Source organism: Pleurodeles waltl, unplaced genomic scaffold (assembly GCF_031143425.1).
Source record: "Pleurodeles waltl isolate 20211129_DDA unplaced genomic scaffold, aPleWal1.hap1.20221129 scaffold_488, whole genome shotgun sequence".
Taxonomy (NCBI): domain Eukaryota; kingdom Metazoa; phylum Chordata; class Amphibia; order Caudata; family Salamandridae; genus Pleurodeles; species Pleurodeles waltl.
This window is the reverse complement of record NW_027150196.1, coordinates 39,091-65,000: the sequence shown is the minus strand read 5'-3', so window position 1 is coordinate 65,000 and position 25,910 is coordinate 39,091. Positions and strand designations below refer to the sequence as shown.

The 25,910-nt window shown below is 43.5% G+C and overlaps 16 non-coding genes across 16 annotated transcripts; 7 read left to right on the top strand and 9 right to left on the bottom strand.

Moving 5' to 3' along the window:
• Positions 1-730: 730 nt before the first annotated feature.
• TRNAA-CGC (transfer RNA alanine (anticodon CGC)) lies at positions 731-802 on the bottom strand. The gene has a single exon. It is a non-coding gene; the product is annotated as a tRNA-Ala (tRNA).
• A 676-nt stretch (positions 803-1,478) lies between these two features.
• TRNAM-CAU (transfer RNA methionine (anticodon CAU)) lies at positions 1,479-1,551 on the top strand. Its single transcript has one exon. It is a non-coding gene; the product is annotated as a tRNA-Met (tRNA).
• Positions 1,552-5,000: 3,449 nt separating this feature from the next.
• Positions 5,001-5,072, bottom strand: TRNAA-CGC (transfer RNA alanine (anticodon CGC)). Its single transcript has one exon. It is a non-coding gene; the product is annotated as a tRNA-Ala (tRNA).
• Positions 5,073-5,746: 674 nt separating this feature from the next.
• On the top strand, positions 5,747-5,819 carry TRNAM-CAU (transfer RNA methionine (anticodon CAU)). The gene has a single exon. It is a non-coding gene; the product is annotated as a tRNA-Met (tRNA).
• A 1,319-nt stretch (positions 5,820-7,138) lies between these two features.
• TRNAA-CGC (transfer RNA alanine (anticodon CGC)) lies at positions 7,139-7,210 on the bottom strand. Its single transcript has one exon. It is a non-coding gene; the product is annotated as a tRNA-Ala (tRNA).
• A 674-nt stretch (positions 7,211-7,884) lies between these two features.
• Positions 7,885-7,957, top strand: TRNAM-CAU (transfer RNA methionine (anticodon CAU)). Its single transcript has one exon. It is a non-coding gene; the product is annotated as a tRNA-Met (tRNA).
• Positions 7,958-11,405: 3,448 nt separating this feature from the next.
• TRNAA-CGC (transfer RNA alanine (anticodon CGC)) lies at positions 11,406-11,477 on the bottom strand. Its single transcript has one exon. It is a non-coding gene; the product is annotated as a tRNA-Ala (tRNA).
• Positions 11,478-12,151: 674 nt separating this feature from the next.
• Positions 12,152-12,224, top strand: TRNAM-CAU (transfer RNA methionine (anticodon CAU)). The gene has a single exon. It is a non-coding gene; the product is annotated as a tRNA-Met (tRNA).
• A 1,319-nt stretch (positions 12,225-13,543) lies between these two features.
• Positions 13,544-13,615, bottom strand: TRNAA-CGC (transfer RNA alanine (anticodon CGC)). The gene has a single exon. It is a non-coding gene; the product is annotated as a tRNA-Ala (tRNA).
• A 2,066-nt stretch (positions 13,616-15,681) lies between these two features.
• On the bottom strand, positions 15,682-15,753 carry TRNAA-CGC (transfer RNA alanine (anticodon CGC)). Its single transcript has one exon. It is a non-coding gene; the product is annotated as a tRNA-Ala (tRNA).
• A 674-nt stretch (positions 15,754-16,427) lies between these two features.
• Positions 16,428-16,500, top strand: TRNAM-CAU (transfer RNA methionine (anticodon CAU)). The gene has a single exon. It is a non-coding gene; the product is annotated as a tRNA-Met (tRNA).
• A 2,057-nt stretch (positions 16,501-18,557) lies between these two features.
• TRNAM-CAU (transfer RNA methionine (anticodon CAU)) lies at positions 18,558-18,630 on the top strand. The gene has a single exon. It is a non-coding gene; the product is annotated as a tRNA-Met (tRNA).
• Positions 18,631-19,949: 1,319 nt separating this feature from the next.
• Positions 19,950-20,021, bottom strand: TRNAA-CGC (transfer RNA alanine (anticodon CGC)). Its single transcript has one exon. It is a non-coding gene; the product is annotated as a tRNA-Ala (tRNA).
• Positions 20,022-22,087: 2,066 nt separating this feature from the next.
• Positions 22,088-22,159, bottom strand: TRNAA-CGC (transfer RNA alanine (anticodon CGC)). The gene has a single exon. It is a non-coding gene; the product is annotated as a tRNA-Ala (tRNA).
• Positions 22,160-22,833: 674 nt separating this feature from the next.
• On the top strand, positions 22,834-22,906 carry TRNAM-CAU (transfer RNA methionine (anticodon CAU)). The gene has a single exon. It is a non-coding gene; the product is annotated as a tRNA-Met (tRNA).
• A 1,319-nt stretch (positions 22,907-24,225) lies between these two features.
• TRNAA-CGC (transfer RNA alanine (anticodon CGC)) lies at positions 24,226-24,297 on the bottom strand. The gene has a single exon. It is a non-coding gene; the product is annotated as a tRNA-Ala (tRNA).
• Between the last annotated feature and the right edge of the window lie 1,613 nt (positions 24,298-25,910).

The window sequence follows — 25,910 nt, the reverse complement described above, 5'->3', positions numbered from 1 at the left end:
CGGGAGTGGGGTGGGAGTACTGCAGTCTAATCTTGAAAATCATGAATATGACCTGCAACTTGCTCTACAAATTGCCACTTCCTAGAGTGCATTCTCAGCTACATCTTATCACCATAAAGGGGGATTGCTTACCTACCTAAATGTGCTGTGCTGGCGTGAAGGAAAGCAGGGGACCTAGAATTAGAAATCCTACAGAAAGGAGTTTTCCTGAAAGGGCATGGGGCCGAAGAATCCACAGCCCTTTGGAGGCATTTCTGGCAAAAGGATGACAGCATGGGAACATGAAGGAAAGGACAGAAAGTTAGGAGAGTCATTACTCCGTACGGAGCATGAAGAACATGCATTTTTAATGCTTCTGTGAAAGGAACTGGGAAAAGCAAAACAGTAGATTAATGGACCATTCAGAAGTGATTAGGATGAAGAAAACATTCAGTTTTTCTTAAACCTTCTGGTAAGAGTCTCGGGTTTAGAGGAAGAATTCAAATAAATGACCAAGACAGCTGTGCCCGTTTTCTATACTAAGAATGCCAAGATAAATCACCACTTTGGTTTCTTATGGAATCAAGATTATTTTTTTCTATAAACACGGGAAATGAGATAGCCCCATTTCAAAAGGTTTTGCAAGGCGAAGAAAGTGGGGTTCTGGCACCAGCTGCATGACATCTCACTTCCTTACTCATGATGCCAGCCTAGCTATCTGTCAAAAGGCAAGATTAGCATGGCGAAAAGCTGGAGATGCTGGGGATTGAACCCGGGGCCTCATACATGCGAAGCATGCGCTCTACCACTGAGCTACATCCCCACATCCTGTAGGGGGGTGGTTTTGCTCTACGCATGGAAACCTGGAATTCTATTGAATGTACATTCACCACATATGACACTGGAATGGGAAGCGTCAGGTGTGGAATTCCACATGACTTACAGCTGGATTTTCTAGCACCGTTTTTTATGGAATAAGGTTGACTCTAGAATGAATAATTCCCCCACACACAACAGCTAGATGCAATCTGAAAAAGCCAGAGTATTCAAGGCAACTGGTTCAGGATACATCAAAGAAGGATATGGTTGAGTGCTGCTTCCACATCTTGTGAGATGACTTAAGGTAGCCCTGCTCTTTTTGCAGGACACACAGCTATGTTACATTAGCAAGTAAAGCGTTGAGATCTAGATGCATCTACGGCTAGGGGCGGCATGTTAATTCTGGGTTTTAGTCAATTTCATTCTCAGTTATGTGGGGGAAAAAATGGCACGATCTTTCTTAGAGAGGTGAATGGTATGCCCTGATTTCTTTTGCATCTCTAAATGTATGGGGTGTGGGTTTAATCACTGGGAAAGAGTAGTCTTCTGACCATTATAACTGCAGACGATTTTAATCCAGCGAGGCAACCGTACTGTATTGATATTCCAACATGAGAACAGCATTTTTGCTACCTTCCCTCTTCATGGTGTGTAGACGCATTTGTTAGCGGTTTCAAGCAGCCTTCTTAGCGCAGTAGGCAGCGCGTCAGTCTCATAATCTGAAGGTCCTGAGTTCCATCCTCAGAGAGGGCATTGCAGTGTTTCTTTTGTCAAGAGAAACATCTCAGATTTTCTCCAAATCTGTAAGCTATTACTCCACATCGCATCTTGCTCAGTTTTAAGGAGTTGGTGTCTTTCTAGATTCCCTCTTTCATATCCATGGCCACTCTCATTGTAGGTGAGTTTTAGCTGGGTCGGCTGCCGAAACATCTACCTTGGTACAATGAAACTGGAAGTCTTCCAAGTGCCTTCATATATTTAGTCAAGGCTTTGGAATGAATTCTGATCTGCAGGTCCTTGTTTACTTCTCTTCCAACATCCCTCAGAAATGACTATGTGGTCAATTTCATTGGAAAGCAGAAGAAGTCTACCCTTCTGTCCTAGCATTTATTTGGAGCTAGGGAAATGTTTCTCAATCAGAGGGGCACATAATGTTTTAACAAGAGGTAAAGCAGCTATGGAAAACAAAAAAGGGGAAACTCCTCCAAGCTGGATTTGAACAAGCGACCGAAGGATTTCTGTTTCTCCACTACAGTCCTCCGCTCTCCCAACTGAGCTATCGGAGGATTGGGCAGTACAGCTTTCCATGCTGCATTCATCTTTCTTTCAATAATGGTTGCGGCGGGAGTGGGGTGGGAGTACTGCAGTCTAATCTTGAAAATCATGAATATGACCTGCAGCTTGCTCTACAAATTGCCACTTCCTATAGTGCATTCTTAGCTACATCTTATCACCATAAAGGGGGATTGCTTACCTACCTAAATGTGCTGTGCTGGCGTGAAGGAAAGCAGGGGACCTAGAATTAGAAATCCTACAGAAAGGAGTTTTCCTGAAAGGGCATGGGGCCGAAGAATCCACAGCCCTTTGGAGGCATTTCTGGCAAAAGGATGACAGCATGGGAACATGAAGGAAAGGACAGAAAGTTAGGAGAGTCATTACTCCGTACGGAGCATGAAGAACATGCATTTTTAATGCTTCTGTGAAAGGAACTGGAAAAGCAAAACCAGTAGATTAATGGACCATTCAGAAGTGATTAGGATGAAGAAAACATTCAGTTTTTCTTAAACCTTCTGGTAAGAGTCTCGGGTTTAGAGGAAGAATTCAAATAAATGACCAAGACAGCTGTGCCCGTTTTCTATACTAAGAATGGCAAGATAAATCACCACTTTGGTTTCTTATGGAATCAAGATTATTTTTTTCTATAAACACGGGAAATGAGATAGCCCCATTTCAAAAGGTTTTGCAAGGCGAAGAAAGTGGGGTTCTGGCACCAGCTGCATGGCATCTCACTTCCTTACTCATGATGCCAGCCTAGCTATCTGTCAAAAGGCAAGATTAGCATGGCAAAAAGCTGGAGATGCCGGGGATTGAACCTGGGGCCTCATACATGCGAAGCATGCGCTCTACCACTGAGCTACATCCCGTAGGGGGTGGTTTTGCTCTACGCATGGAAACCTGGAATTCTATTGAATGTACATTCACCACATATGACACTGGAATGGGAAGCGTCAGGTGTGGAATTCCACATGACTTACAGCTGGATTTTCTAGCACCGTTTTTTATGGAATAAGGTTGACTCTAGAATGAATAATTCCCCACACACAACAGCTAGATGCAATCTGAAAAAGCCAGAGTATTCAAGGCAACTGGTTCAGGATACATCAAAGAAGGATATGGTTGAGTGCTGCTTCCACATCTTGTGAGATGACTTAAGGTAGCCCTGCTCTTTTTGCAGGACACACAGCTATGTTACATTAGCAAGTAAAGCGTTGAGATCTAGATGCATCTACGGCTAGGGGCGGCATGTTAATTCTGGGTTTTAGTCCATTTCATTCTCAGTTATGTGGGGGAAAAAATGGCACGATCTTTCTTAGAGAGGTGAATGGTATGCCCTGATTTCTTTTGCATCTCTAAATGTATGGGGTGTGGGTTTAATCACTGGGAAAGAGCAGTCTTCTGACCATTATAACTGCAGACGATTTTAATCCAGCGAGGCAACCGTACTGTATTGATATTCCAACATGAGAACAGCATTTTTGCTACCTTCCCTCTTCATGGTGTGTAGACGCATTTGTTAGCGGTTTCAAGCAGTCTTCTTAGCGCAGTAGGCAGCGCGTCAGTCTCATAATCTGAAGGTCCTGAGTTCCATCCTCAGAGAGGGCATTGCAGTGTTTCTTTTGTCAAGAGAAACATCTCAGATTTTCTCCAAATCTGTAAGCTATTACTCCACATCGCATCTTGCTCAGTTTTAAGGAGTTGGTGTCTTTCTAGATTCCCTCTTTCATATCCATGGCCACTCTCATTGTAGGTGAGTTTTAGCTGGGTCGGCTGCCGAAACATCTACCTTGGTACAATGAAACTGGAAGTCTTCCAAGTGCCTTCATATATTTAGTCAAGGCTTTGGAATGAATTCTGATCTGCAGGTCCTTGTTTACTTCTCTTCCAACATCCCTCAGAAATGACTATGTGGTCAATTTCATTGGAAAGCAGAAGAAGTCTACCCTTCTGTCCTAGCATTTATTTGGAGCTAGGGAAATGTTTCTCAATCAGAGGGGCACATAATGTTTTAACAAGAGGTAAAGCAGCTATGGAAAACAAAAAAGGGGAAACTCCTCCAAGCTGGATTTGAACCAGCGACCTAAGGATTTCTGTTTCTCCACTACAGTCCTCCGCTCTCCCAACTGAGCTATCGGAGGATTGGGCAGTACAGCTTTCCATGCTGCATTCATCTTTCTTTCAATAATGGTTGCGGCGGGAGTGGGGTGGGAGTACTGCAGTCTAATCTTGAAAATCATGAATATGACCTGCAGCTTGCTCTACAAATTGCCACTTCCTAGAGTGCATTCTCAGCTACATCTTATCACCATAAAGGGGGATTGCTTACCTACCTAAATGTGCTGTGCTGGCGTGAAGGAAAGCAGGGGACCTAGAATTAGAAATCCTACAGAAAGGAGTTTTCCTGAAAGGGCATGGGGCCGAAGAATCCACAGCCCTTTGGAGGCATTTCTGGCAAAAGGATGACAGCATGGGAACATGAAGGAAAGGACAGAAATTAGGAGAGTCATTACTCCGTACGGAGCATGAAGAACATGCATTTTTAATGCTTCTGTGAAAGGAACTGGAAAAGCAAAACCAGTAGATTAATGGACCATTCAGAAGTGATTAGGATGAAGAAAACATTCAGTTTTTCTTAAACCTTCTGGTAAGAGTCTCGGGTTTAGAGGAAGAATTCAAATAAATGACCAAGACAGCTGTGCCCGTTTTCTATACTAAGAATGCCAAGATAAATCACCACTTTGGTTTCTTATGGAATCAAGATTATTTTTTTCTATAAACACGGGAAATGAGATAGCCCCCATTTCAAAAGGTTTTGCAAGGCGAAGAAAGTGGGGTTCTGGCACCAGCTGCATGGCATCTCACTTCCTTACTCATGATGCCAGCCTAGCTATCTGTCAAAAGGCAAGATTAGCATGGCGAAAAGCTGGAGATGCCGGGGATTGAACCCGGGGCCTCATACATGCGAAGCATGCGCTCTACCACTGAGCTACATCCCCACATCCTGTAGGGGGTGGTTTTGCTCTACGCATGGAAACCTGGAATTCTATTGAATGTACATTCACCACATATGACACTGGAATGGGAAGCGTCAGGTGTGGAATTCCACATGACTTACAGCTGGATTTTCTAGCACCGTTTTTTATGGAATAAGGTTGACTCTAGAATGAATAATTCCCCACACACAACAGCTAGATGCAATCTGAAAAAGCCAGAGTATTCAAGGCAACTGGTTCAGGATACATCAAAGAAGGATATGGTTGAGTGCTGCTTCCACATCTTGTGAGATGACTTAAGGTATCCCTGCTCTTTTTGCAGGACACACAGCTATGTTACATTAGCAAGTAAAGCGTTGAGATCTAGATGCATCTACGGCTAGGGGCGGCATGTTAATTCTGGGTTTTAGTCCATTTCATTCTCAGTTATGTGGGGGAAAAAATGGCACGATCTTTCTTAGAGAGGTGAATGGTATGCCCTGATTTCTTTTGCATCTCTAAATGTATGGGGTGTGGGTTTAATCACTGGGAAAGAGCAGTCTTCTGACCATTATAACTGCAGACGATTTTAATCCAGCGAGGCAACCGTACTGTATTGATATTCCAACATGAGAACAGCATTTTTGCTACCTTCCCTCTTCATGGTGTGTAGACGCATTTGTTAGCGGTTTCAAGCAGCCTTCTTAGCGCAGTAGGCAGCGCGTCAGTCTCATAATCTGAAGGTCCTGAGTTCCATCCTCAGAGAGGGCATTACAGTGTTTCTTTTGTCAAGAGAAACATCTCAGATTTTCTCCAAATCTGTAAGCTATTACTCCACATCGCATCTTGCTCAGTTTTAAGGAGTTGGTGTCTTTCTAGATTCCCTCTTTCATATCCATGGCCACTCTCATTGTAGGTGAGTTTTAGCTGGGTCGGCTGCCGAAACATCTACCTTGGTACAATGAAACTGGAAGTCTTCCAAGTGCCTTCATATATTTAGTCAAGGCTTTGGAATGAATTCTGATCTGCAGGTCCTTGTTTACTTCTCTTCCAACATCCCTCAGAAATGACTATGTGGTCAATTTCATTGGAAAGCAGAAGAAGTCTACCCTTCTGTCCTAGCATTTATTTGGAGCTAGGGAAATGTTTCTCAATCAGAGGGGCACATAATGTTTTAACAAGAGGAAAAGCAGCTATGGAAAACAAAAAAGGGGAAACTCCTCCAAGCTGGATTTGAACCAACGACCTAAGGATTTCTGTTTCTCCACTACAGTCCTCCGCTCTCCCAACTGAGCTATCGGAGGATTGGGCAGTACAGCTTTCCATGCTGCATTCATCTTTCTTTCAATAATGGTTGCGGCGGGAGTGGGGTGGGAGTACTGCAGTCTAATCTTGAAAATCATGAATATGACCTGCAACTTGCTCTACAAATTGCCACTTCCTAGAGTGCATTCTCAGCTACATCTTATCACCATAAAGGGGGATTGCTTACCTACCTAAATGTGCTGTGCTGGCGTGAAGGAAAGCAGGGGACCTAGAATTAGAAATCCTACAGAAAGGAGTTTTCCTGAAAGGGCATGGGGCCGAAGAATCCACAGCCCTTTGGAGGCATTTCTGGCAAAAGGATGACAGCATGGGAACATGAAGGAAAGGACAGAAAGTTAGGAGAGTCATTACTCCGTACGGAGCATGAAGAACATGCATTTTTAATGCTTCTGTGAAAGGAACTGGAAAAGCAAAACCAGTAGATTAATGGACCATTCAGAAGTGATTAGGATGAAGAAAACATTCAGTTTTTCTTAAACCTTCTGGTAAGAGTCTCGGGTTTAGAGGAAGAATTCAAATAAATGACCAAGACAGCTGTGCCCGTTTTCTATACTAAGAATGCCAAGATAAATCACCACTTTGGTTTCTTATGGAATCAAGATTATTTTTTTCTATAAACACGGGAAATGAGATAGCCCCATTTCAAAAGGTTTTGCAAGGCGAAGAAAGTGGGGTTCTGGCACCAGCTGCATGACATCTCACTTCCTTACTCATGATGCCAGCCTAGCTATCTGTCAAAAGGCAAGATTAGCATGGCGAAAAGCTGGAGATGCTGGGGATTGAACCCGGGGCCTCATACATGCGAAGCATGCGCTCTACCACTGAGCTACATCCCCACATCCTGTAGGGGGTGGTTTTGCTCTACGCATGGAAACCTGGAATTCTATTGAATGTACATTCACCACATATGACACTGGAATGGGAAGCGTCAGGTGTGGAATTCCACATGACTTACAGCTGGATTTTCTAGCACCGTTTTTTATGGAATAAGGTTGACTCTAGAATGAATAATTCCCCACACACAACAGCTAGATGCAATCTGAAAAAGCCAGAGTATTCAAGGCAACTGGTTCAGGATACATCAAAGAAGGATATGGTTGAGTGCTGCTTCCACATCTTGTGAGATGACTTAAGGTAGCCCTGCTCTTTTTGCAGGACACACAGCTATGTTACATTAGCAAGTAAAGCGTTGAGATCTAGATGCATCTACGGCTAGGGGCGGCATGTTAATTCTGGGTTTTAGTCAATTTCATTCTCAGTTATGTGGGGGAAAAAATGGCACGATCTTTCTTAGAGAGGTGAATGGTATGCCCTGATTTCTTTTGCATCTCTAAATGTATGGGGTGTGGGTTTAATCACTGGGAAAGAGTAGTCTTCTGACCATTATAACTGCAGACGATTTTAATCCAGCGAGGCAACCGTACTGTATTGATATTCCAACATGAGAACAGCATTTTTGCTACCTTCCCTCTTCATGGTGTGTAGACGCATTTGTTAGCGGTTTCAAGCAGCCTTCTTAGCGCAGTAGGCAGCGCGTCAGTCTCATAATCTGAAGGTCCTGAGTTCCATCCTCAGAGAGGGCATTGCAGTGTTTCTTTTGTCAAGAGAAACATCTCAGATTTTCTCCAAATCTGTAAGCTATTACTCCACATCGCATCTTGCTCAGTTTTAAGGAGTTGGTGTCTTTCTAGATTCCCTCTTTCATATCCATGGCCACTCTCATTGTAGGTGAGTTTTAGCTGGGTCGGCTGCCGAAACATCTACCTTGGTACAATGAAACTGGAAGTCTTCCAAGTGCCTTCATATATTTAGTCAAGGCTTTGGAATGAATTCTGATCTGCAGGTCCTTGTTTACTTCTCTTCCAACATCCCTCAGAAATGACTATGTGGTCAATTTCATTGGAAAGCAGAAGAAGTCTACCCTTCTGTCCTAGCATTTATTTGGAGCTAGGGAAATGTTTCTCAATCAGAGGGGCACATAATGTTTTAACAAGAGGTAAAGCAGCTATGGAAAACAAAAAAGGGGAAACTCCTCCAAGCTGGATTTGAACAAGCGACCGAAGGATTTCTGTTTCTCCACTACAGTCCTCCGCTCTCCCAACTGAGCTATCGGAGGATTGGGCAGTACAGCTTTCCATGCTGCATTCATCTTTCTTTCAATAATGGTTGCGGCGGGAGTGGGGTGGGAGTACTGCAGTCTAATCTTGAAAATCATGAATATGACCTGCAGCTTGCTCTACAAATTGCCACTTCCTATAGTGCATTCTTAGCTACATCTTATCACCATAAAGGGGGATTGCTTACCTACCTAAATGTGCTGTGCTGGCGTGAAGGAAAGCAGGGGACCTAGAATTAGAAATCCTACAGAAAGGAGTTTTCCTGAAAGGGCATGGGGCCGAAGAATCCACAGCCCTTTGGAGGCATTTCTGGCAAAAGGATGACAGCATGGGAACATGAAGGAAAGGACAGAAAGTTAGGAGAGTCATTACTCCGTACGGAGCATGAAGAACATGCATTTTTAATGCTTCTGTGAAAGGAACTGGAAAAGCAAAACCAGTAGATTAATGGACCATTCAGAAGTGATTAGGATGAAGAAAACATTCAGTTTTTCTTAAACCTTCTGGTAAGAGTCTCGGGTTTAGAGGAAGAATTCAAATAAATGACCAAGACAGCTGTGCCCGTTTTCTATACTAAGAATGGCAAGATAAATCACCACTTTGGTTTCTTATGGAATCAAGATTATTTTTTTCTATAAACACGGGAAATGAGATAGCCCCATTTCAAAAGGTTTTGCAAGGCGAAGAAAGTGGGGTTCTGGCACCAGCTGCATGGCATCTCACTTCCTTACTCATGATGCCAGCCTAGCTATCTGTCAAAAGGCAAGATTAGCATGGCAAAAAGCTGGAGATGCCGGGGATTGAACCTGGGGCCTCATACATGCGAAGCATGCGCTCTACCACTGAGCTACATCCCGTAGGGGGTGGTTTTGCTCTACGCATGGAAACCTGGAATTCTATTGAATGTACATTCACCACATATGACACTGGAATGGGAAGCGTCAGGTGTGGAATTCCACATGACTTACAGCTGGATTTTCTAGCACCGTTTTTTATGGAATAAGGTTGACTCTAGAATGAATAATTCCCCACACACAACAGCTAGATGCAATCTGAAAAAGCCAGAGTATTCAAGGCAACTGGTTCAGGATACATCAAAGAAGGATATGGTTGAGTGCTGCTTCCACATCTTGTGAGATGACTTAAGGTAGCCCTGCTCTTTTTGCAGGACACACAGCTATGTTACATTAGCAAGTAAAGCGTTGAGATCTAGATGCATCTACGGCTAGGGGCGGCATGTTAATTCTGGGTTTTAGTCCATTTCATTCTCAGTTATGTGGGGGAAAAAATGGCACGATCTTTCTTAGAGAGGTGAATGGTATGCCCTGATTTCTTTTGCATCTCTAAATGTATGGGGTGTGGGTTTAATCACTGGGAAAGAGCAGTCTTCTGACCATTATAACTGCAGACGATTTTAATCCAGCGAGGCAACCGTACTGTATTGATATTCCAACATGAGAACAGCATTTTTGCTACCTTCCCTCTTCATGGTGTGTAGACGCATTTGTTAGCGGTTTCAAGCAGTCTTCTTAGCGCAGTAGGCAGCGCGTCAGTCTCATAATCTGAAGGTCCTGAGTTCCATCCTCAGAGAGGGCATTGCAGTGTTTCTTTTGTCAAGAGAAACATCTCAGATTTTCTCCAAATCTGTAAGCTATTACTCCACATCGCATCTTGCTCAGTTTTAAGGAGTTGGTGTCTTTCTAGATTCCCTCTTTCATATCCATGGCCACTCTCATTGTAGGTGAGTTTTAGCTGGGTCGGCTGCCGAAACATCTACCTTGGTACAATGAAACTGGAAGTCTTCCAAGTGCCTTCATATATTTAGTCAAGGCTTTGGAATGAATTCTGATCTGCAGGTCCTTGTTTACTTCTCTTCCAACATCCCTCAGAAATGACTATGTGGTCAATTTCATTGGAAAGCAGAAGAAGTCTACCCTTCTGTCCTAGCATTTATTTGGAGCTAGGGAAATGTTTCTCAATCAGAGGGGCACATAATGTTTTAACAAGAGGTAAAGCAGCTATGGAAAACAAAAAAGGGGAAACTCCTCCAAGCTGGATTTGAACCAGCGACCTAAGGATTTCTGTTTCTCCACTACAGTCCTCCGCTCTCCCAACTGAGCTATCGGAGGATTGGGCAGTACAGCTTTCCATGCTGCATTCATCTTTCTTTCAATAATGGTTGCGGCGGGAGTGGGGTGGGAGTACTGCAGTCTAATCTTGAAAATCATGAATATGACCTGCAGCTTGCTCTACAAATTGCCACTTCCTAGAGTGCATTCTCAGCTACATCTTATCACCATAAAGGGGGATTGCTTACCTACCTAAATGTGCTGTGCTGGCGTGAAGGAAAGCAGGGGACCTAGAATTAGAAATCCTACAGAAAGGAGTTTTCCTGAAAGGGCATGGGGCCGAAGAATCCACAGCCCTTTGGAGGCATTTCTGGCAAAAGGATGACAGCATGGGAACATGAAGGAAAGGACAGAAATTAGGAGAGTCATTACTCCGTACGGAGCATGAAGAACATGCATTTTTAATGCTTCTGTGAAAGGAACTGGAAAAGCAAAACCAGTAGATTAATGGACCATTCAGAAGTGATTAGGATGAAGAAAACATTCAGTTTTTCTTAAACCTTCTGGTAAGAGTCTCGGGTTTAGAGGAAGAATTCAAATAAATGACCAAGACAGCTGTGCCCGTTTTCTATACTAAGAATGCCAAGATAAATCACCACTTTGGTTTCTTATGGAATCAAGATTATTTTTTTCTATAAACACGGGAAATGAGATAGCCCCATTTCAAAAGGTTTTGCAAGGCGAAGAAAGTGGGGTTCTGGCACCAGCTGCATGACATCTCACTTCCTTACTCATGATGCCAGCCTAGCTATCTGTCAAAAGGCAAGATTAGCATGGCGAAAAGCTGGAGATGCCGGGGATTGAACCCGGGGCCTCATACATGCGAAGCATGCGCTCTACCACTGAGCTACATCCCCACATCCTGTAGGGGGTGGTTTTGCTCTACGCATGGAAACCTGGAATTCTATTGAATGTACATTCACCACATATGACACTGGAATGGGAAGCGTCAGGTGTGGAATTCCACATGACTTACAGCTGGATTTTCTAGCACCGTTTTTTATGGAATAAGGTTGACTCTAGAATGAATAATTCCCCACACACAACAGCTAGATGCAATCTGAAAAAGCCAGAGTATTCAAGGCAACTGGTTCAGGATACATCAAAGAAGGATATGGTTGAGTGCTGCTTCCACATCTTGTGAGATGACTTAAGGTATCCCTGCTCTTTTTGCAGGACACACAGCTATGTTACATTAGCAAGTAAAGCGTTGAGATCTAGATGCATCTACGGCTAGGGGCGGCATGTTAATTCTGGGTTTTAGTCCATTTCATTCTCAGTTATGTGGGGGAAAAAATGGCACGATCTTTCTTAGAGAGGTGAATGGTATGCCCTGATTTCTTTTGCATCTCTAAATGTATGGGGTGTGGGTTTAATCACTGGGAAAGAGCAGTCTTCTGACCATTATAACTGCAGACGATTTTAATCCAGCGAGGCAACCGTACTGTATTGATATTCCAACATGAGAACAGCATTTTTGCTACCTTCCCTCTTCATGGTGTGTAGACGCATTTGTTAGCGGTTTCAAGCAGCCTTCTTAGCGCAGTAGGCAGCGCGTCAGTCTCATAATCTGAAGGTCCTGAGTTCCATCCTCAGAGAGGGCATTGCAGTGTTTCTTTTGTCAAGAGAAACATCTCAGATTTTCTCCAAATCTGTAAGCTATTACTCCACATCGCATCTTGCTCAGTTTTAAGGAGTTGGTGTCTTTCTAGATTCCCTCTTTCATATCCATGGCCACTCTCATTGTAGGTGAGTTTTAGCTGGGTCGGCTGCCGAAACATCTACCTTGGTACAATGAAACTGGAAGTCTTCCAAGTGCCTTCATATATTTAGTCAAGGCTTTGGAATGAATTCTGATCTGCAGGTCCTTGTTTACTTCTCTTCCAACATCCCTCAGAAATGACTATGTGGTCAATTTCATTGGAAAGCAGAAGAAGTCTACCCTTCTGTCCTAGCATTTATTTGGAGCTAGGGAAATGTTTCTCAATCAGAGGGGCACATAATGTTTTAACAAGAGGAAAAGCAGCTATGGAAAACAAAAAAGGGGAAACTCCTCCAAGCTGGATTTGAACCAACGACCTAAGGATTTCTGTTTCTCCACTACAGTCCTCCGCTCTCCAAACTGAGCTATCGGAGGATTGGGCAGTACATCTTTCCATGCTGCATTCATCTTTCTTTCAATAATGGTTGCGGCGGGAGTGGGGTGGGAGTACTGCAGTCTAATCTTGAAAATCATGAATATGACCTGCAACTTGCTCTACAAATTGCCACTTCCTAGAGTGCATTCTCAGCTACATCTTATCACCATAAAGGGGGATTGCTTACCTACCTAAATGTGCTGTGCTGGCGTGAAGGAAAGCAGGGGACCTAGAATTAGAAATCCTACAGAAAGGAGTTTTCCTGAAAGGGCATGGGGCCGAAGAATCCACAGCCCTTTGGAGGCATTTCTGGCAAAAGGATGACAGCATGGGAACATGAAGGAAAGGACAGAAAGTTAGGAGAGTCATTACTCCGTACGGAGCATGAAGAACATGCATTTTTAATGCTTCTGTGAAAGGAACTGGAAAAGCAAAACCAGTAGATTAATGGACCATTCAGAAGTGATTAGGATGAAGAAAACATTCAGTTTTTCTTAAACCTTCTGGTAAGAGTCTCGGGTTTAGAGGAAGAATTCAAATAAATGACCAAGACAGCTGTGCCCGTTTTCTATACTAAGAATGCCAAGATAAATCACCACTTTGGTTTCTTATGGAATCAAGATTATTTTTTTCTATAAACACGGGAAATGAGATAGCCCCATTTCAAAAGGTTTTGCAAGGCGAAGAAAGTGGGGTTCTGGCACCAGCTGCATGACATCTCACTTCCTTACTCATGATGCCAGCCTAGCTATCTGTCAAAAGGCAAGATTAGCATGGCGAAAAGCTGGAGATGCCGGGGATTGAACCCGGGGCCTCATACATGCGAAGCATGCGCTCTACCACTGAGCTACATCCCCACATCCTGTAGGGGGTGGTTTTGCTCTACGCATGGAAACCTGGAATTCTATTGAATGTACATTCACCACATATGACACTGGAATGGGAAGCGTCAGGTGTGGAATTCCACATGACTTACAGCTGGATTTTCTAGCACCGTTTTTTATGGAATAAGGTTGACTCTAGAATGAATAATTCCCCACACACAACAGCTAGATGCAATCTGAAAAAGCCAGAGTATTCAAGGCAACTGGTTCAGGATACATCAAAGAAGGATATGGTTGAGTGCTGCTTCCACATCTTGTGAGATGACTTAAGGTAGCCGTGCTCTTTTTGCAGGACACACAGCTATGTTACATTAGCAAGTAAAGCGTTGAGATCTAGATGCATCTACGGCTAGGGGCGGCATGTTAATTCTGGGTTTTAGTCCATTTCATTCTCAGTTATGTGGGGGAAAAAATGGCACGATCTTTCTTAGAGAGGTGAATGGTATGCCCTGATTTCTTTTGCATCTCTAAATGTATGGGGTGTGGGTTTAATCACTGGGAAAGAGCAGTATTCTGACCATTATAACTGCAGACGATTTTAATCCAGCGAGGCAACCGTACTGTATTGATATTCCAACATGAGAACAGCATTTTTGCTACCTTCCCTCTTCATGGTGTGTAGACGCATTTGTTAGCGGTTTCAAGCAGCCTTCTTAGCGCAGTAGGCAGCGCGTCAGTCTCATGATCTGAAGGTCCTGAGTTCCATCCTCAGAGAGGGCATTGCAGTGTTTCTTTTGTCAAGAGAAACATCTCAGATTTTCTCCAAATCTGTAAGCTATTACTCCACATCACATCTTGCTCAGTTTTAAGGAGTTGGTGTCTTTCTAGATTCCCTCTTTCATATCCATGGCCACTCTCATTGTAGGTGAGTTTTAGCTGGGTCGGCTGCCGAAACATCTACCTTGGTACAATGAAACTGGAAGTCTTCCAAGTGCCTTCATATATTTAGTCAAGGCTTTGGAATGAATTCTGATCTGCAGGTCCTTGTTTACTTCTCTTACAACATCCCTCAGAAATGACTATGTGGTCAATTTCATTGGAAAGCAGAAGAAGTCTACCCTTCTGTCCTAGCATTTATTTGGAGCTAGGGAAATGTTTCTCAATCAGGGGGGCACATAATGTTTTAACAAGAGAGTAAGCAGCTATGGAAAAGAAAAAAGGGGAAACTCCTCCAAGCCGGATTAGAACCAGCAACCTAAGGATTTCTGTTTCTCCACTACAGTCCTCCTCTCTCCCAACTGAGATATCGGAGGATTTGGCAGTACAGCTTTCCATGCTGCATTCATCTTTCTTTCAATAATGGTTGCGGCGGGAGTGGGGTGGGAGTACTGCAGTCTAATCTTGAAAATCATGAATATGACCTGCAGCTTGCTCTACAAATTGCCACTTCCCAGAGTGCATTCTCAGCTACATCTTATCACCATAAAGGGGGATTGCTTACCTACCTAAATGTGCTGTGCTGGCGTGAAGGAAAGCAGGGGACCTAGAATTAGAAATCCTACAGAAAGGAGTTTTCCTGAAAGGGCATGGGGCCGAAGAATCCACAGCCCTTTGGAGGCATTTCTGGCAAAAGGATGACAGCATGGGAACATGAAGGAAAGGACAGAAAGTTAGGAGAGTCATTACTCCGTACGGAGCATGAAGAACATGCATTTTTAATGCTTCTGTGAAAGGAACTGGAAAAGCAAAACCAGTAGATTAATGGACCATTCAGAAGTGATTAGGATGAAGAAAACATTCAGTTTTTCTTAAACCTTCTGGTAAGAGTCTCGGGTTTAGAGGAAGAATTCAAATAAATGACCAAGACAGCTGTGCCCGTTTTCTATACTAAGAATGCCAAGATAAATCACCACTTTGGTTTCTTATGGAATCAAGATTATTTTTTTCTATAAACACGGGAAATGAGATAGCCCCATTTCAAAAGGTTTTGCAAGGCGAAGAAAGTGGGGTTCTGGCACCAGCTGCATGACATCTCACTTCCTTACTCATGATGCCAGCCTAGCTATCTGTCAAAAGGCAAGATTAGCATGGCGAAAAGCTGGAGATGCTGGGGATTGAACCCGGGGCCTCATACATGCGAAGCATGCGCTCTACCACTGAGCTACATCCCCACATCCTGTAGGGGGTGGTTTTGCTCTACGCATGGAAACCTGGAATTCTATTGAATGTACATTCACCACATATGACACTGGAATGGGAAGCGTCAGGTGTGGAATTCCACATGACTTACAGCTGGATTTTCTAGCACCGTTTTTTATGGAATAAGGTTGACTCTAGAATGAATAATTCCCCACACACAACAGCTAGATGCAATCTGAAAAAGCCAGAGTATTCAAGGCAACTGGTTCAGGATACATCAAAGAAGGATATGGTTGAGTGCTGCTTCCACATCTTGTGAGATGACTTAAGGTAGCCCTGCTCTTTTTGCAGGACACACAGCTATGTTACATTAGCAAGTAAAGCGTTGAGATCTAGATGCATCTACGGCTAGGGGCGGCATGTTAATTCTGGGTTTTAGTCCATTTCATTCTCAGTTATGTGGGGGAAAAAATGGCACGATCTTTCTTAGAGAGGTGAATGGTATGCCCTGATTTCTTTTGCATCTCTAAATGTATGGGGTGTGGGTTTAATCACTGGGAAAGAGCAGGCTTCTGACCATTATAACTGCAGACAATTTTAATCCAGCGAGGCAACCGTACTGTATTGATATTCCAACATGAGAACAGCATTTTTGCTACCTTCCCTCTTCATGGTGTGTAGACGCATTTGTTAGCGGTTTCAAGCAGCCTTCTTAGCGCAGTAGGCAGCGCGTCAGTCTCATAATCTGAAGGTCCTGAGTTCCATCCTCAGAGAGGGCATTGCAGTGTTTCTTTTGTCAAGAGAAACATCTCAGATTTTCTCCAAATCTGTAAGCTATTACTCCACATCGCATCTTGCTCAGTTTTAAGGAGTTGGTGTCTTTCTAGATTCCCTCTTTCATATCCATGGCCACTCTCATTGTAGGTGAGTTTTAGCTGGGTCGGCTGCCGAAACATCTACCTTGGTACAATGAAACTGGAAGTCTTCCAAGTGCCTTCATATATTTAGTCAAGGCTTTGGAATGAATTCTGATCTGCAGGTCCTTGTTTACTTCTCTTCCAACATCCCTCAGAAATGACTATGTGGTCAATTTCATTGGAAAGCAGAAGAAGTCTACCCTTCTGTCCTAGCATTTATTTGGAGCTAGGGAAATGTTTCTCAATCAGAGGGGCACATAATGTTTTAACAAGAGGTAAAGCAGCTATGGAAAACAAAAAAGGGGAAACTCCTCCAAGCTGGATTTGAACCAGCGACCTAAGGATTTCTGTTTCTCCACTACAGTCCTCCGCTCTCCCAACTGAGCTATCGGAGGATTGGGCAGTACAGCTTTCCATGCTGCATTCATCTTTCTTTCAATAATGGTTGCGGCGGGAGTGGGGTGGGAGTACTGCAGTCTAATCTTGAAAATCATGAATATGACCTGCAGCTTGCTCTACAAATTGCCACTTCCTATAGTGCATTCTTAGCTACATCTTATCACCATAAAGGGGGATTGCTTACCTACCTAAATGTGCTGTGCTGGCGTGAAGGAAAGCAGGGGACCTAGAATTAGAAATCCTACAGAAAGGAGTTTTCCTGAAAGGGCATGGGGCCGAAGAATCCACAGCCCTTTGGAGGCATTTCTGGCAAAAGGATGACAGCATGGGAACATGAAGGAAAGGACAGAAAGTTAGGAGAGTCATTACTCCGTACGGAGCATGAAGAACATGCATTTTTAATGCTTCTGTGAAAGGAACTGGAAAAGCAAAACCAGTAGATTAATGGACCATTCAGAAGTGATTAGGATGAAGAAAACATTCAGTTTTTCTTAAACCTTCTGGTAAGAGTCTCGGGTTTAGAGGAAGAATTCAAATAAATGACCAAGACAGCTGTGCCCGTTTTCTATACTAAGAATGCCAAGATAAATCACCACTTTGGTTTCTTATGGAATCAAGATTATTTTTTTCTATAAACACGGGAAATGAGATAGCCCCATTTCAAAAGGTTTTGCAAGGCGAAGAAAGTGGGGTTCTGGCACCAGCTGCATGGCATCTCACTTCCTTACTCATGATGCCAGCCTAGCTATCTGTCAAAAGGCAAGATTAGCATGGCAAAAAGCTGGAGATGCCGGGGATTGAACCTGGGGCCTCATACATGCGAAGCATGCGCTCTACCACTGAGCTACATCCCGTAGGGGGTGGTTTTGCTCTACGCATGGAAACCTGGAATTCTATTGAATGTACATTCACCACATATGACACTGGAATGGGAAGCGTCAGGTGTGGAATTCCACATGACTTACAGCTGGATTTTCTAGCACCGTTTTTTATGGAATAAGGTTGACTCTAGAATGAATAATTCCCCACACACAACAGCTAGATGCAATCTGAAAAAGCCAGAGTATTCAAGGCAACTGGTTCAGGATACATCAAAGAAGGATATGGTTGAGTGCTGCTTCCACATCTTGTGAGATGACTTAAGGTATCCCTGCTCTTTTTGCAGGACACACAGCTATGTTACATTAGCAAGTAAAGCGTTGAGATCTAGATGCATCTACGGCTAGGGGCGGCATGTTAATTCTGGGTTTTAGTCCATTTCATTCTCAGTTATGTGGGGGAAAAAATGGCACGATCTTTCTTAGAGAGGTGAATGGTATGCCCTGATTTCTTTTGCATCTCTAAATGTATGGGGTGTGGGTTTAATCACTGGGAAAGAGCAGTCTTCTGACCATTATAACTGCAGACGATTTTAATCCAGCGAGGCAACCGTACTGTATTGATATTCCAACATGAGAACAGCATTTTTGCTACCTTCCCTCTTCATGGTGTGTAGACGCATTTGTTAGCGGTTTCAAGCAGCCTTCTTAGCGCAGTAGGCAGCGCGTCAGTCTCATAATCTGAAGGTCCTGAGTTCCATCCTCAGAGAGGGCATTGCAGTGTTTCTTTTGTCAAGAGAAACATCTCAGATTTTCTCCAAATCTGTAAGCTATTACTCCACATCGCATCTTGCTCAGTTTTAAGGAGTTGGTGTCTTTCTAGATTCCCTCTTTCATATCCATGGCCACTCTCATTGTAGGTGAGTTTTAGCTGGGTCGGCTGCCGAAACATCTACCTTGGTACAATGAAACTGGAAGTCTTCCAAGTGCCTTCATATATTTAGTCAAGGCTTTGGAATGAATTCTGATCTGCAGGTCCTTGTTTACTTCTCTTCCAACATCCCTCAGAAATGACTATGTGGTCAATTTCATTGGAAAGCAGAAGAAGTCTACCCTTCTGTCCTAGCATTTATTTGGAGCTAGGGAAATGTTTCTCAATCAGAGGGGCACATAATGTTTTAACAAGAGGAAAAGCAGCTATGGAAAACAAAAAAGGGGAAACTCCTCCAAGCTGGATTTGAACCAACGACCTAAGGATTTCTGTTTCTCCACTACAGTCCTCCGCTCTCCCAACTGAGCTATCGGAGGATTGGGCAGTACATCTTTCCATGCTGCATTCATCTTTCTTTCAATAATGGTTGCGGCGGGAGTGGGGTGGGAGTACTGCAGTCTAATCTTGAAAATCATGAATATGACCTGCAACTTGCTCTACAAATTGCCACTTCCTAGAGTGCATTCTCAGCTACATCTTATCACCATAAAGGGGGATTGCTTACCTACCTAAATGTGCTGTGCTGGCGTGAAGGAAAGCAGGGGACCTAGAATTAGAAATCCTACAGAAAGGAGTTTTCCTGAAAGGGCATGGGGCCGAAGAATCCACAGCCCTTTGGAGGCATTTCTGGCAAAAGGATGACAGCATGGGAACATGAAGGAAAGGACAGAAAGTTAGGAGAGTCATTACTCCGTACGGAGCATGAAGAACATGCATTTTCAATGCTTCTGTGAAAGGAACTGGAAAAGCAAAACCAGTAGATTAATGGACCATTCAGAAGTGATTAGGATGAAGAAAACATTCAGTTTTTCTTAAACCTTCTGGTAAGAGTCTCGGGTTTAGAGGAAGAATTCAAATAAATGACCAAGACAGCTGTGCCCGTTTTCTATACTAAGAATGCCAAGATAAATCACCACTTTGGTTTCTTATGGAATCAAGATTATTTTTTTCTATAAACACGGGAAATGAGATAGCCCCATTTCAAAAGGTTTTGCAAGGCGAAGAAAGTGGGGTTCTGGCACCAGCTGCATGACATCTCACTTCCTTACTCATGATGCCAGCCTAGCTATCTGTCAAAAGGCAAGATTAGCATGGCGAAAAGCTGGAGATGCTGGGGATTGAACCCGGGGCCTCATACATGCGAAGCATGCGCTCTACCACTGAGCTACATCCCCACATCCTGTAGGGGGTGGTTTTGCTCTACGCATGGAAACCTGGAATTCTATTGAATGTACATTCACCACATATGACACTGGAATGGGAAGCGTCAGGTGTGGAATTCCACATGACTTACAGCTGGATTTTCTAGCACCGTTTTTTATGGAATAAGGTTGACTCTAGAATGAATAATTCCCCACACACAACAGCTAGATGCAATCTGAAAAAGCCAGAGTATTCAAGGCAACTGGTTCAGGATACATCAAAGAAGGATATGGTTGAGTGCTGCTTCCACATCTTGTGAGATGACTTAAGGTAGCCCTGCTCTTTTTGCAGGACACACAGCTATGTTACATTAGCAAGTAAAGCGTTGAGATCTAGATGCATCTACGGCTAGGGGCGGCATGTTAATTCTGGGTTTTAGTCCATTTCATTCTCAGTTATGTGGGGGAAAAAATGGCACGATCTTTCTTAGAGAGGTGAATGGTATGCCCTGATTTCTTTTGCATCTCTAAATGTATGGGGTGTGGGTTTAATCACTGGGAAAGAGCAGTATTCTGACCATTATAACTGCAGACGATTTTAATCCAGCGAGGCAACCGTACTGTATTGATATTCCAACATGAGAACAGCATTTTTGCTACCTTCCCTCTTCATGGTGTGTAGACGCATTTGTTAGTGGTTTCAAGCAGCCTTCTTAGCGCAGTAGGCAGCGCGTCAGTCTCATGATCTGAAGGTCCTGAGTTCCATCCTCAGAGAGGGCATTGCAGTGTTTCTTTTGTCAAGAGAAACATCTCAGATTTTCTCCAAATCTGTAAGCTATTACTCCACATCACATCTTGCTCAGTTTTAAGGAGTTGGTGTCTTTCTAGATTCCCTCTTTCATATCCATGGCCACTCTCATTGTAGGTGAGTTTTAGCTGGGTCGGCTGCCGAAACATCTACCTTGGTACAATGAAACTGGAAGTCTTCCAAGTGCCTTCATATATTTAGTCAAGGCTTTGGAATGAATTCTGATCTGCAGGTCCTTGTTTACTTCTCTTACAACATCCCTCAGAAATGACTATGTGGTCAATTTCATTGGAAAGCAGAAGAAGTCTACCCTTCTGTCCTAGCATTTATTTGGAGCTAGGGAAATGTTTCTCAATCAGGGGGGCACATAATGTTTTAACAAGAGAGTAAGCAGCTATGGAAAAGAAAAAAGGGGAAACTCCTCCAAGCCGGATTAGAACCAGCAACCTAAGGATTTCTGTTTCTCCACTACAGTCCTCCTCTCTCCCAACTGAGATATCGGAGGATTTGGCAGTACAGCTTTCCATGCTGCATTCATCTTTCTTTCAATAATGGTTGCGGCGGGAGTGGGGTGGGAGTACTGCAGTCTAATCTTGAAAATCATGAATATGACCTGCAGCTTGCTCTACAAATTGCCACTTCCCAGAGTGCATTCTCAGCTACATCTTATCACCATAAAGGGGGATTGCTTACCTACCTAAATGTGCTGTGCTGGCGTGAAGGAAAGCAGGGGACCTAGAATTAGAAATCCTACAGAAAGGAGTTTTCCTGAAAGGGCATGGGGCCGAAGAATCCACAGCCCTTTGGAGGCATTTCTGGCAAAAGGATGACAGCATGGGAACATGAAGGAAAGGACAGAAAGTTAGGAGAGTCATTACTCCGTACGGAGCATGAAGAACATGCATTTTTAATGCTTCTGTGAAAGGAACTGGAAAAGCAAAACCAGTAGATTAATGGACCATTCAGAAGTGATTAGGATGAAGAAAACATTCAGTTTTTCTTAAACCTTCTGGTAAGAGTCTCGGGTTTAGAGGAAGAATTCAAATAAATGACCAAGACAGCTGTGCCCGTTTTCTATACTAAGAATGCCAAGATAAATCACCACTTTGGTTTCTTATGGAATCAAGATTATTTTTTTCTATAAACACGGGAAATGAGATAGCCCCATTTCAAAAGGTTTTGCAAGGCGAAGAAAGTGGGGTTCTGGCACCAGCTGCATGGCATCTCACTTCCTTACTCATGATGCCAGCCTAGCTATCTGTCAAAAGGCAAGATTAGCATGGCGAAAAGCTGGAGATGCCGGGGATTGAACCCGGGGCCTCATACATGCGAAGCATGCGCTCTACCACTGAGCTACATCCCCACATCCTGTAGGGGGTGGTTTTGCTCTACGCATGGAAACCTGGAATTCTATTGAATGTACATTCACCACATATGACACTGGAATGGGAAGCGTCAGGTGTGGAATTCCACATGACTTACAGCTGGATTTTCTAGCACCGTTTTTTATGGAATAAGGTTGACTCTAGAATGAATAATTCCCCACACACAACAGCTAGATGCAATCTGAAAAAGCCAGAGTATTCAAGGCAACTGGTTCAGGATACATCAAAGAAGGATATGGTTGAGTGCTGCTTCCACATCTTGTGAGATGACTTAAGGTATCCCTGCTCTTTTTGCAGGACACACAGCTATGTTACATTAGCAAGTAAAGCGTTGAGATCTAGATGCATCTACGGCTAGGGGCGGCATGTTAATTCTGGGTTTTAGTCCATTTCATTCTCAGTTATGTGGGGGAAAAAATGGCACGATCTTTCTTAGAGAGGTGAATGGTATGCCCTGATTTCTTTTGCATCTCTAAATGTATGGGGTGTGGGTTTAATCACTGGGAAAGAGCAGTCTTCTGACCATTATAACTGCAGACGATTTTAATCCAGCGAGGCAACCGTACTGTATTGATATTCCAACATGAGAACAGCATTTTTGCTACCTTCCCTCTTCATGGTGTGTAGACGCATTTGTTAGCGGTTTCAAGCAGCCTTCTTAGCGCAGTAGGCAGCGCGTCAGTCTCATAATCTGAAGGTCCTGAGTTCCATCCTCAGAGAGGGCATTACAGTGTTTCTTTTGTCAAGAGAAACATCTCAGATTTTCTCCAAATCTGTAAGCTATTACTCCACATCGCATCTTGCTCAGTTTTAAGGAGTTGGTGTCTTTCTAGATTCCCTCTTTCATATCCATGGCCACTCTCATTGTAGGTGAGTTTTAGCTGGGTCGGCTGCCGAAACATCTACCTTGGTACAATGAAACTGGAAGTCTTCCAAGTGCCTTCATATATTTAGTCAAGGCTTTGGAATGAATTCTGATCTGCAGGTCCTTGTTTACTTCTCTTCCAACATCCCTCAGAAATGACTATGTGGTCAATTTCATTGGAAAGCAGAAGAAGTCTACCCTTCTGTCCTAGCATTTATTTGGAGCTAGGGAAATGTTTCTCAATCAGAGGGGCACATAATGTTTTAACAAGAGGAAAAGCAGCTATGGAAAACAAAAAAGGGGAAACTCCTCCAAGCTGGATTTGAACCAACGACCTAAGGATTTCTGTTTCTCCACTACAGTCCTCCGCTCTCCCAACTGAGCTATCGGAGGATTGGGCAGTACAGCTTTCCATGCTGCATTCATCTTTCTTTCAATAATGGTTGCGGCGGGAGTGGGGTGGGAGTACTGCAGTCTAATCTTGAAAATCATGAATATGACCTGCAACTTGCTCTACAAATTGCCACTTCCTAGAGTGCATTCTCAGCTACATCTTATCACCATAAAGGGGGATTGCTTACCTACCTAAATGTGCTGTGCTGGCGTGAAGGAAAGCAGGGGACCTAGAATTAGAAATCCTACAGAAAGGAGTTTTCCTGAAAGGGCATGGGGCCGAAGAATCCACAGCCCTTTGGAGGCATTTCTGGCAAAAGGATGACAGCATGGGAACATGAAGGAAAGGACAGAAAGTTAGGAGAGTCATTACTCCGTACGGAGCATGAAGAACATGCATTTTTAATGCTTCTGTGAAAGGAACTGGAAAAGCAAAACCAGTAGATTAATGGACCATTCAGAAGTGATTAGGATGAAGAAAACATTCAGTTTTTCTTAAACCTTCTGGTAAGAGTCTCGGGTTTAGAGGAAGAATTCAAATAAATGACCAAGACAGCTGTGCCCGTTTTCTATACTAAGAATGCCAAGATAAATCACCACTTTGGTTTCTTATGGAATCAAGATTATTTTTTTCTATAAACACGGGAAATGAGATAGCCCCATTTCAAAAGGTTTTGCAAGGCGAAGAAAGTGGGGTTCTGGCACCAGCTGCATGACATCTCACTTCCTTACTCATGATGCCAGCCTAGCTATCTGTCAAAAGGCAAGATTAGCATGGCGAAAAGCTGGAGATGCCGGGGATTGAACCCGGGGCCTCATACATGCGAAGCATGCGCTCTACCACTGAGCTACATCCCCACATCCTGTAGGGGGTGGTTTTGCTCTACGCATGGAAACCTGGAATTCTATTGAATGTACATTCACCACATATGACACTGGAATGGGAAGCGTCAGGTGTGGAATTCCACATGACTTACAGCTGGATTTTCTAGCACCGTTTTTTATGGAATAAGGTTGACTCTAGAATGAATAATTCCCCACACACAACAGCTAGATGCAATCTGAAAAAGCCAGAGTATTCAAGGCAACTGGTTCAGGATACATCAAAGAAGGATATGGTTGAGTGCTGCTTCCACATCTTGTGAGATGACTTAAGGTAGCCCTGCTCTTTTTGCAGGACACACAGCTATGTTACATTAGCAAGTAAAGCGTTGAGATCTAGATGCATCTACGGCTAGGGGCGGCATGTTAATTCTGGGTTTTAGTCCATTTCATTCTCAGTTATGTGGGGGAAAAAATGGCACGATCTTTCTTAGAGAGGTGAATGGTATGCCCTGATTTCTTTTGCATCTCTAAATGTATGGGGTGTGGGTTTAATCACTGGGAAAGAGCAGTATTCTGACCATTATAACTGCAGACGATTTTAATCCAGCGAGGCAACCGTACTGTATTGATATTCCAACATGAGAACAGCATTTTTGCTACCTTCCCTCTTCATGGTGTGTAGACGCATTTGTTAGCGGTTTCAAGCAGCCTTCTTAGCGCAGTAGGCAGCGCGTCAGTCTCATGATCTGAAGGTCCTGAGTTCCATCCTCAGAGAGGGCATTGCAGTGTTTCTTTTGTCAAGAGAAACATCTCAGATTTTCTCCAAATCTGTAAGCTATTACTCCACATCACATCTTGCTCAGTTTTAAGGAGTTGGTGTCTTTCTAGATTCCCTCTTTCATATCCATGGCCACTCTCATTGTAGGTGAGTTTTAGCTGGGTCGGCTGCCGAAACATCTACCTTGGTACAATGAAACTGGAAGTCTTCCAAGTGCCTTCATATATTTAGTCAAGGCTTTGGAATGAATTCTGATCTGCAGGTCCTTGTTTACTTCTCTTACAACATCCCTCAGAAATGACTATGTGGTCAATTTCATTGGAAAGCAGAAGAAGTCTACCCTTCTGTCCTAGCATTTATTTGGAGCTAGGGAAATGTTTCTCAATCAGGGGGGCACATAATGTTTTAACAAGAGAGTAAGCAGCTATGGAAAAGAAAAAAGGGGAAACTCCTCCAAGCCGGATTAGAACCAGCAACCTAAGGATTTCTGTTTCTCCACTACAGTCCTCCTCTCTCCCAACTGAGATATCGGAGGATTTGGCAGTACAGCTTTCCATGCTGCATTCATCTTTCTTTCAATAATGGTTGCGGCGGGAGTGGGGTGGGAGTACTGCAGTCTAATCTTGAAAATCATGAATATGACCTGCAGCTTGCTCTACAAATTGCCACTTCCCAGAGTGCATTCTCAGCTACATCTTATCACCATAAAGGGGGATTGCTTACCTACCTAAATGTGCTGTGCTGGCGTGAAGGAAAGCAGGGGACCTAGAATTAGAAATCCTACAGAAAGGAGTTTTCCTGAAAGGGCATGGGGCCGAAGAATCCACAGCCCTTTGGAGGCATTTCTGGCAAAAGGATGACAGCATGG